The sequence below is a fragment of the Oreochromis aureus genome, linkage group 10 (assembly GCF_013358895.1).
Source record: "Oreochromis aureus strain Israel breed Guangdong linkage group 10, ZZ_aureus, whole genome shotgun sequence".
Classification (NCBI taxonomy): Eukaryota; Metazoa; Chordata; class Actinopteri; order Cichliformes; family Cichlidae; genus Oreochromis; species Oreochromis aureus.
The window spans coordinates 420,070-431,748 of record NC_052951.1 but is presented as its reverse complement, the minus strand read 5'-3'; positions in this window follow the sequence as shown (position 1 = coordinate 431,748).

The window sequence follows — 11,679 nt, the reverse complement described above, 5'->3', positions numbered from 1 at the left end:
AACACCTAAAACCAGCGCTTCCGATCTGATGTCACATTGATGGAATTCATGCATTTAACCACCAGCTAAAATTTCATCTCATTCAACCATTATTATAGTCGTCCCACTAGGTGGCGCTCTAACCATTGCTGACAAATGGCATAACAAACATTTCCGAGCTCGAGTCTCATCACGCCTGCGAACTTTGGGAGAGATTGGACATTGTGTTTTTGAGCGACAGCAGGTTACTGGTTTTTGGCGAGTGAGTGAAACTCCACGTGCCGCCATGACCACCCCGTTTCCCTGAACGTAAAAAGCTTCGCAATTTAACATCACAAAGGTCTTTAGATTCCACACACAGGAGATCGCGTAAATCTAATGAAATCCCTTGGAGGAGTTCGTCAAAGTATGAGGCCTGAAAAGAGGGAAAATGTCGCCAAATTTACACATTAATTTTAAAATGGCTGACTTCCTGTTGGATTTGGGATATTGCTCCAAGAGACTTTTTTGTACATCTTGATATCTCCAATAAGCTTGCCAGGTTTCAAACTCATACATAAAACACAGAGCAGGGGCTGTTGTTTTGAAATTTTGTAGGGGCGCTGTGGAGCCATTTTGCGCTGTTCAAGGAAAATGAACATATAAAAAGAAATCCTCATCACATTAGAGGTGTGCGCCAAATTTCAAGACTTTTTAAACTTTTCAAGCCCCTCAAAAGCCACTTCATCTTTCATGGTGAACTGCGCTGCCACCAGGGTGCGCCGTTCAGTTTATAGTCACAATTTTCTCACTGAAGCATCAAGAGGGACTGATGGTGATATTCACCGCTTTTGAGGTGGCCACGATGAACCTGTGAAAATCAGTACAACAAAATGAAAGACATGACATTTCCTGGTGCCACTAGGTGGCGCTCTACGTATTCCTGACAATGGGCATATCAATCTGTTCAGGGCGGGTCTGACATCATCCCTGTAAAATGTGGTACTGATCAGATTGGATTTCATTGAGTTACACTAATTTGTTTCTTCATGGCGAGACCTCAATGTTCGCCATGCTGCTGGGTCACACCCTTCAGCGAAAACTCACAGTTTTCTCTGTAACCCAAGACCAACTCCTTAAGGCTTTCCTGGAGAAATTTGAGGCTGCAGATGTCACCCATTACAATACTGTACCCCAAAGTGTAAAACATGACATTTCCTGTTCCCACTAGGTGGCGCTGTCCCTGGTGTCAAATATGGCAGTTGAAATATGTTCAGGGGTGGAGCCTTATCATATGTGTCCACTTTGGTCAAGGTCGGACAATGTATGACAGAACGAGAGGCAATAAGATTTTCATGGCGAGTCATCGAAATTCGCCGTGGCGCCACGGCCTCACAGTAACCCGAAAACTCAAAAGCTCCGCAATTTAACATGGCCCAGGTGTGTAGTTGACACTGACCAAATATGAAGCTTGTACGATGAAATTCCAATGAGGAGTTCGCAAAAGTTCGAGGCATGGAAATGGCAAAATTAGAGCCAAAATGTCACCTTCACTTCCAAATGGCGGACTTCCTGTTGGGTTTAGGACATGGCCATAATAGACTTTTATGTGCGCCTCGAACGCTAGATATGTGTTCCGAGTTTTATACATGTAGGTCATACCCATCTCGGGGCTCGCGTTTCTCATTTTTCTAGGTGGCGCTACTGAGCCAATTTTCCCTGGACATGTCTCACGGACATTAAAATACGTAAATTTTCACCAGACCTGACGCGTCTGCAAAATTTCATGAGTTTTCGAGCATGTTTAGGCCCTCAAAAGGCCGATTCATTTGCCGAAATAATAATAATAATAATAATAATAATAATAATAATAATAATAATAATAATAAGAAACAGAGCAGATACAATAGGGCCTTCGCACTTTTGTGCTCGGGCCCTAATAATTAAAGCTGCAAGCAGCGATATGAGGGCCCTCGCACCCCCGGCGCGTCGAGCCAAGCCCAACACCTAAAACCAGCGCTTCCGATCTGATGTCACATTGATGGAATTCATGCATTTAACCACCAGCTAAAATTTCATCTCATTCAACCATTATTATAGTCGTCCCACTAGGTGGCGCTCTAACCATTACTGACAAATGGCATAACAAACATTTCCGAGCTCGAGTCTCATCACGCCTGCGACCTTTGGGAGAGATTGGACATTGTGTTTTTGAGCGACAGCAGGTTACTGCTTTTTGGCGGTGATTGAAACTCCACGTGCCGCCATGACCACCCCGTTTCCCTGAACGTAAAAGCTTCGCAATTTAACATCACAAAGGTCTTTAGATTCCACACACAGGAGATCGCGTAAATCTAATGAAATCCCTTGGAGGAGTTCGTCAAAGTATGAGGCCTGAAAAGAGGGAAAATGTCGCCAAATTTACACATTAATTTTAAAATGGCTGACTTCCTGTTGGATTTGGGATATTGCTCCAAGAGACTTTTTGTACATCTTGATATCTCCAATAAGCTTGCCAGGTTTCAAACTCATACATAAAACACAGAGCAGGGGCTGTTGTTTTGAAATTTTGTAGGGGCGCTGTGGAGCCATTTTGCGCTGTTCAAGGAAAATGAACATATAAAAAGAAATCCCTCATCACATTAGAGGTGTGCGCCAAATTTCAAGACTTTTAAACTTTTCAAGCCCCTCAAAAGCCACTTCATCTTTCATGGTGAACTGTGTTGCCACCAGGGTGCGCCGTTCAGTTTATAGTCACAATTTTCTCACTGAAGCATCAAGAGGGACTGATGGTGATATTCACCGCTTTTGAGGTGGCCACGATGAACCTGTGAAAATCAGTACAACAAAATGAAAGACATGACATTTCCTGGTGCCACTAGGTGGCGCTCTACGTATTCCTGACAATGGGCATATCAATCTGTTCAGGGCGGGTCTGACATCATCCCTGTAAAATCTGGTACTGATCAGATTGGATTTCATTGAGTTACACTAATTTGTTTCTTCATGGCGAGACCTCAATGTTCGCCATGCTGCTGGGGTCACACCCTTCAGCGAAAACTCACAGTTTTCTCTGTAACCCAAGACCAACTCCTTAAGGCTTTCCTGGAGAAATTTGAGGCTGCAGATGTCACCCATTACAATACTGTACCCCAAAGTGTAAAACATGACATTTCCTGTTCCCACTAGGTGGCGCTGTCCCTGGTGTCAAATATGGCAGTTGAAATATGTTCAGGGTGGAGCCTTATCATATGTGTCCACTTTGGTCAAGGTCGGACAATGTATGACAGAACGAGAGGCAATAAGATTTTCATGGCGAGTCATCGAAATTCGCCGTGGCGCCACGGCCTCACAGTAACCCGAAAACTCAAAAGCTCCGCAATTTAACATGGCCCAGGGGTGTAGTTGACACTGACCAAATATGAAGCTTGTACGATGAAATTCCAATGAGGAGTTCGCAAAAGTTCGAGGCATGGAAATGGCAAAATTAGAGCCAAAATGTCACATTCACTTCCAAATGGCGGACTTCCTGTTGGGTTTAGGACATGGCCATAATAGACTTTTACGTGCGTCTCCGAACGTTAGATATGTGTTCCGAGTTTTATACATGTAGGTCATACCCATCTCGGGGCTCGCGTTTCTCATTTTTCTAGGTGGCGCTACTGAGCCAATTTTCCCTGGACATGTCTACACGGACATTAAAATACGTAAATTTTCACCAGACCTGACGCGTCTGCAAAATTTCATGAGTTTTCGAGCATGTTTAGGCCCTCAAAAGGCCGATTCATTTGCCGAAATAATAATAATAATAATAATAATAATAATAATAATAATAATAATAATAATAATAATAATAATAATAATAAGAAACAGAGCAGATACAATAGGGCCTTCGCACTTTTGTGCTCGGGCCCTAATTAAAGCTGCAAGCAGCGTTATGAGGGCCCTCGCACCCCATCGCATCGAGCCACGCCCAACACCTAAAACCAGCACGTCCGATCTGATGTCACATTGATGGAATTCATGCATTTAACCACCAGCTAACATCTCACCTAATTCAATCATGATTATAGTCATCCCACTAGGTGGCGCTCTAACCATTACTGACAAATGGCATAACAAACATTTCCGAACTCGAGTCTCATCACGCCTGCGAACTTTCGGAGAGATTGGACATTGTGTTTTTGAGTGACAGCAGATTACTGCTTTTTGGCGAGTGATTTAAACTCCACGTGCCGCCATGACCACCTTGTTTCCCTGAACGTAAAAAGCTTCGCAATTTAACATCACAAAGGTCTTTAGATTCCACACACTGGAGATCGTGTAAATATGATGACATCCCTTGGAGGAGTTCGTCAAAGAACGATGCTTGAAAAGAGGGGAAAATGTCGCCAAAATTACACATTAATTTTAAAATGGCTGACTTCCTGTTGGATTTGGGATATTCCTCCAAGAGACTTTTTTGTACATCTTGATATCTCCTATAAGCTTACCAGGTTTCAGCCTCATACATAAAACACAGAGCAGGGGCTGTTGTCTTGAAATTTTGTAGGGGGCGCTGTAGAGCCATTTTGCGCTATTCAATGAAAATGATCACATAACAACAAAGACTTCATGACATTGGAGGTGTGCGCCAAATATCAAGACTTTTTAAATTTTCCAAGCCCCTCAAAATCCACTTCATCTTTCAAGGTGAACTGCGTTGCCACCAGGGTGCGCCGTTCAGTTTATAGTCACAGTTTTCTCACTGAAGCATCATGAGGGACTGATGGTGATACTCACCGCTTTTGAGGTGGCCACGATGAACCTGTGAAAATCAGTGCAACAAAATGAAAGACATGACATTTCCTGTTCCCACTAGGTGGCGCTCTACGTATTCCTGACAATGGGCATATCAATCTGTTCAGGGCGGGTCTGACATCATCCCTGTAAAGTCTGGCTCTGATCAGACTGGATTTCATTGAGTTACACTAACTTGTTTCTTCATGGCGAGACATCAATGTTCGCCATGCTGCTGGGGTCACACCCTTCAGCGAAAACTCACAGTTTTCACTGTAACCCAAGACCAACTCCTTAAGGCTTTCCTGGAGAAATTTGAGGCTGCAGATGTCACCCATCACAATACTGGACCCCAAAGTGTAAAACATGACATTTCCTGTTCCCACTAGGTGGCGCTGTCCCTGGTGTCAAATATGGCAGTTGAAATATGTTAAGGGGTGGAGCTTTATCATATGTGTCCACTTTGGTCAAGGTCGGACAATGTATGACAGAACGAGAGGCAATAATATTTTCATGGCGAGTCATCGAAATTCGCCGTGGCGCCACGGCCTCACCGTATCCCGAAAACTCAAACGCTCCGCAATTTAACATGGCCCAGGTGTGTAGTTGACACTGACCAAATATGAAGCTTATGCAATCAAATCCCAATGAGGAGTTCGCAAAAGTTCGAGGCATGGAAATGGCAAAATTAGAGCCAAAATGTCACCTTCAATCCAAAATGGCGGACTTCCTGTTGGGTTTGCGACAATGGTCCCACTGACTTTTTTGTTCGTCTTGGCATGATACACATGTGTGCCAGATTTCATACATGTACCTCAAACGATGTGTTCGTAGGGCTGCATTTAACAAGACATAGGTGGCGCTCTAGAGCTATTGCCCAATGCTCATATGTAAAAGCATTAAAATACTAAATTTTTCACCAGACCTGGCAGGTGTGCAAAATTTCATGAGTTTTTGAGCATGTTTAGGCTCTCAAAAAGGCCCTTGTTTTGCCTGAATAATAATAATAATAATAATAATAATAATAATTAAAGCTGCAAGCAGCGATATGAGGGCCCTCGCACCCCCGGCGCATCGAGCGAAGCCCAACACCTACAACCAGTGCTTCCGATCTGATGTCACATTGATGGAATTCATGCATTTAACCACCAGCTAAAATTTCATCTCATTCAACCATTATTATAGTCGTCCCACTAGGTGGCGCTCTAACCATTACTGACAAATGGCATAACAAACATTTCCGAGCTCGAGTCTCATCACGCCTGCGACCTTTGGGAGAGATTGGACATTGTGTTTTTGAGCGACAGCAGGTTACTGCTTTTTGGCGAGGGATTGAAACTCCACGTGCCGCCATGACCACCCCGTTTCCTGAACGTAAAAGCTTCGCAATTTAACATCACAAAGGTCTTTAGATTCCACACACAGGAGATCGCGTAAATCTAATGAAATCCCTTGGAGGAGTTCGTCAAAGTATGAGGCCTGAAAAGAGGGAAAATGTCGCCAAATTTACACATTAATTTTAAAATGGCTGACTTCCTGTTGGATTTGGGATATTGCTCCAAGAGACTTTTTGTACATCTTGATATCTCCAATAAGCTTGCCAGGTTTCAAACTCATACATAAAACACAGAGCAGGGGCTGTTGTTTTGAAATTTTGTAGGGGGCGCTGTGGAGCCATTTTGCACTGTTCAAGGAAAATGAACATATAAAAGAAATCCCTCATCACATTAGAGGTGTGCGCCAAATTTCAAGACTTTTTAAACTTTTCAAGCCCCTCAAAAGCCACTTCATCTTTCATGGTGAACTGCGTTGCCACCAGGGTGCGCCGTTCAGTTTAAACTCACAATTTTCTCACTGAAGCATCAAGAGGGACTGATGGTGATATTCACCGCTTTTGAGGTGGCCACGATGAACCTGTGAAAATCAGTACAACAAAATGAAAGACATGACATTTCCTGGTGCCACTAGGTGGCGCTCTACGTATTCCTGACAATGGGCATATCAATCTGTTCAGGGCGGGTCTGACATCATCCCTGTAAAATCTGGTACTGATCATACTGGATTTCATTGAGTTATACTAATTTGTTTCTTTATGGCGAGACATCAAAGTTCGCCATGCTGCAGGGCTCACACCCTCTCGCGAAAACTCACAGTTTTCACTGTAACCCAAGACCAACTCCTTAAGGCTTTCCTGGAGAAATTTGAGGCTGCAGATGTCACCGATCACATTACTGTACCCCAAAGTGTAAAACATGACATTTCCTGCTTCCACTAGGTGGCGCTCTCCCTGATGTCAAATATGGCAGTTGAAATATGTTCAGGGTTAGAGCCTTATCATATGTGTGCTCTTTGGTCCACGTCGGACCATGTATGAGGAAGAAGGAGAGACAATACAATTTTCATGGCGAGTCATCGAAATTCGCCGTGGCGCCACGGGCTCACCGTATCCCGAAAACTCAAAAGCTCCGCAATTTAACATGGCCCAGGTGTGTCGTTGACACTGACCAAATATGAAGCTTATATAATCAAACCCCAATGAGGAGTTCGCAAAAGTTTGAGGCATGGAAATGGCAAAATTAGAGCCAAAATGTCACCTTCACTTCCAAATGGCGGACTTCCTGTTGGGTTTGCGTCAATTGTCCCACTGACTTTTTGTTCGTCTTGGCATGATACACATGTGTGCCAGATTTCAGACATGTAGCTCAAACGATGTGTTCGTGGGGCTGCATTTAACAAGGCATAGGTGGCGCTCTAGAGCCATTTCCCAGTGCTCATATGTAAAACCAATAAAATACAAAATTTTTCACCAGACCTGGCATGTGTGCAAAATTTCAAGAGTTTTTGAGCATGTTAAAGCCCTCAAAAGGCCCTTGTTTTGCCTGAATAATAATAATAATAATAATAATAATAATAAAGCGGATATACAATAGGGCCTTCGCACTCTCGGTGCTCGGGCCCTAATTAAAGCTGCAAGCAGCGATATGAGGGCCCTCGCACCCCCGGCGCGTCGAGCCAAGCCCAACACCTAAAACCAGCGCTTCCGATCTGATGTGACATTGATGGAATTCATGCATTTAACCACCAGCTAAAATTTCATCTCATTCAACCATTATTATAGTCGTCCCACTAGGTGGCGCTCTAACCATTACTGACAAATGGCATAACAAACATTTCCGACCTTGAGTCTCATCACGCCTGCGAACTTTGGGAGAGATTGGACATTGTGTTTTTGAGTGACAGCAGATTACTGCTTTTTGGCGAGGGATTGAAACTCCACGTGCCGCCATGGCCACCCCGTTTCCCTGAACGTAAAAAGCTTCGCAATTTAACATCACAAAGGTCTTTAGATTCCACACACAGGAGATCGGGTTAATCTGATGAAATCCCTTGGAGGAGTTCGTCAAAGTATGAGGCCTGAAAAGAGGCGAAAAAAGTGGCTAAAATTACACCTTAATTTTAAAATGGCTGACTTCCTGTTGGATTTGGGATATTGCTCCAAGAGACTTTTTGTACATCTTGATATCCTCCATAAGCTTACCAGGTTTCAGACTTATAAATAAAACACAGAGCAGGGGCTGATGTTTTGAAATTTTGTAGGGGGCGCTGTGGAGCCATTTTGCACTATTCAAGGAAAATGATCACATAACAACAAAGCCCTGATCACATTGGAGGTTTGGGCCAAATTCCAAGACTTTTAAATTTCCAAGCCCCTCAAAAGCCACTTCGTCTTTCATGGTGAACTGTTGCCACCAGGGTGCGCCGTTCAGTTTAAAGTCACAATTTTCGCACAGAAGCATCATGAAGGACTGATGGTGATACTCACCGCTTTTGAGGTGGCCACGATGAACCTGTGAAAATCAGTACAACAAATTGAAAGACATGACATTTCCTGGTGCCACTAGGTGGCGCTCTACGTATTCCTGACAATGGGCATATCAATCGGTTAAGGGCGGGTCTGACATCATCCCTGTAAAATCTGGTACTGATCAGATTGGATTTCATTGAGTTACACTAATTTGTTTCTTCATGGCGAGACCTCAATGTTCGCCATGCTGCTGGGGTCACACCCTTCAGCGAAAACTCACAGTTTTCTCTGTAACCCAAGACCAACTCCTTAAGGCTTTTCTGGAGAAATTTGAGGCTGCAGATGTCACCCATTACAATACTGTACCCCAAAGTCTAAAACATGACATTTCCTGTTCCCACTAGGTGGCGCTGTACCTGATGTCAAATATGGCAGTTGAAATATGTTCAGGGGTGGAGCCTTATCATATGTGTCCACTTTGGTCAAGGTCGGACAATGTATGACAGAACGAGAGGCAATAAGATTTTCATGGCGAGTCATTGAAATTCGCCGTGGCGCCACGGCCTCACCGTATCCCGAAAACTCAAAAGCTCCGCAATTTAACATGGCCCAGGTGTGTAGTTGACACTGACCAAATATGAAGCTTGTACGATGAAATTCCAATGAGGAGTTCGCAAAAGTTTGAGGCATGGAAATGGCAAAATTAGAGCCAAAATGTCACCTTCACTTCCAAATGGCGGACTTCCTGTTGGGTTTGCGTCAATGGTCCCACTGACTTTTTTGTTCGTCTTGGCATGATACACATGTGTGCCAAATTTCATACATGTAGCTAAAACGATGTGTTCGTAGGGCTGCATTTAACAAGGCATAGGTGGCGCTACAGAGCCATTTCCCAGTGCTCATATGTAAAACCATTAAAATACAAAATTTTCACCAGACCTGGCATGTGTGAAATTCCAAGAGTTTTCGAGCATGTTAAAGCCCTCAAAAGGCCCTTGTTTTGCCTGAATAATAATAATAATAATTAAAGCTGCAAGCAGCGTTATGAGGGCCCTCGCACCCCCGGCGTGTCGAGCCACGCCCAACACCTAAAACCAGCACATCCGATCTGATGTCACATTGATGGAATTCATGCCTAGAACCACCAGCTAACATTTCATCTCATTCAATCATTATTATAGTCGTCCCACTAGGTGGCGCTCTAACCATTACTGACAAATGGGATAACAAACATTTCCGACCTTGAGTCTCAACACGCCTGCGAACTTTGGGAGAGATTGGACATTGTGTTTTTGAGTGACAGCAGATTACTGCTTTTGGCGAGGATTGAAACTCCACGTGCCGCCATGGCCACCCGTTTCCCTGAACGTAAAAAGCTTCGCAATTTAACATCACAAAGGTCTTTAGATTACACACACAGGAGATCGGTTTAATCTGATGAAATCCCTTGGAGGAGTTCGCCAAAGTATGAGGCCTGAAAAGAGGCGAAAAAGTGGCTAAAATTACACCTTAATTTTAAAATGGCTGACTTCCTGTTGGATTTGGGATATTGCTCCAAGAGACTTTTTTGTACATCTTGATATCCTCTATAAGCTTACCAGGTTTCAGACTTATAAATAAAACACAGAGCAGGGGCTGATGTTTAGAAATTTTGTAGGGGGCGCTGTGGAGCCATTTTGCACTATTCACGGAAAATGATCAGATAACAACAAAGCCCTCATCACATTGGAGGTTTGGGCCAAATTCCAAGACTTTTTAAAATTTCCAAGCCCCTCAAAAGCCACTTCGTCTTTCATGGTGAACCGCCTTGCCACCAGGGTGCGCCGTTCAGTTTAAAGTCACAATTTTCGCACAGAAGCATCATGAAGGACTGATGGTGATACTCACCACTTTTGAGGTGGCCACGATGAACCTGTGAAAATCAGTACAACAAAATGAAAGACACGACATTTCCTGTTGCCACTAGGTGGCGCTCTACGTATTCCTGACAATGGGCATATCAATCTGTTCAGGGCGGGTCTGACATCATCCCTTTAAAGTCTGGTACTGATCAGACTGGATTTCATTGAGTTATACTAATTTGTTTCTTCATGGCGAGACATCAATGATCGCCATGCTGCAGGGGTCACACCCTTTCGCGAAAACTCACAGTTTTCACTGTAAGCCAAGACCAACTCCTTAAGGCTTTCCTGGAGAAATTTGAGGCTGCAAATGTCACGCATCACAATACTATACCCCAAAGTGTAAAACATGACACTTCCTGTTCCCACTAGGTGGCGCTGTCCCTGGTGTCAAATATGGCAGTTGAAATATGTTCAGGGCTGGAGCCTTATCATATGTGTGCTCTTTGGTCCACGTCGGACCATGTATGAGGGAATGAGAGACAATCAGATTTTCATGGCGAGTCATCGAAATTCGCCGTGGCGCCATGTCCTCACCGTATCACGAAAACTCAAAAGCTCCGCAATTTAACATGGCCCAGGTGTGTAGTTGGCACTGTCCAAATATGAAGTTTCTATGACAAAATCCCAAGGAGGAGTTCGAAAAAGTTCGAGGCATGGAAATGGCAAAATTGGAGCCAAAATGTCACCTTCACTTCGAAATGGCGGACTTCCTGTTGGGTCTGCGTCAATGGTCCCATTGACTTTTTGTTCGTCTTGGCATGATACACATGTGTGCCAAATTTCATACATGTAGCTCAAAAGATGTGTTCGTAGGGCTGCATTTAACAACGCATAGGTGGCGCTACAGAGCCATTTCCCAGTGCTCATATATAAAACCATTAAAATACAAAATTTTTCACCAGACCTGGCATGTGTGCAAAATTTCATGAGTTTTTGAGCATGTTGAAGCCCTCAAAAGGCAATTCATTTCAATGAAAAATAATAATAATAATAATAATAATAATAATAATAATAATAATAATAATAATAAACAGAGCAGATACAATAGGGCCTTCGCACTCGAAGTGCTCGGGCCCTAATAATTAAAGCTGCAAGCAGCGATATGAGGGCCCTCGCACCCCGGCGCGTCGAGCCACGCCCAACACGTACAACCAGCGCTTCCGATCTGATGTCACATTGATGGAATTCATGCATTTAACCACCAGCTAAAATTTCATCTCATTCAACCATTAT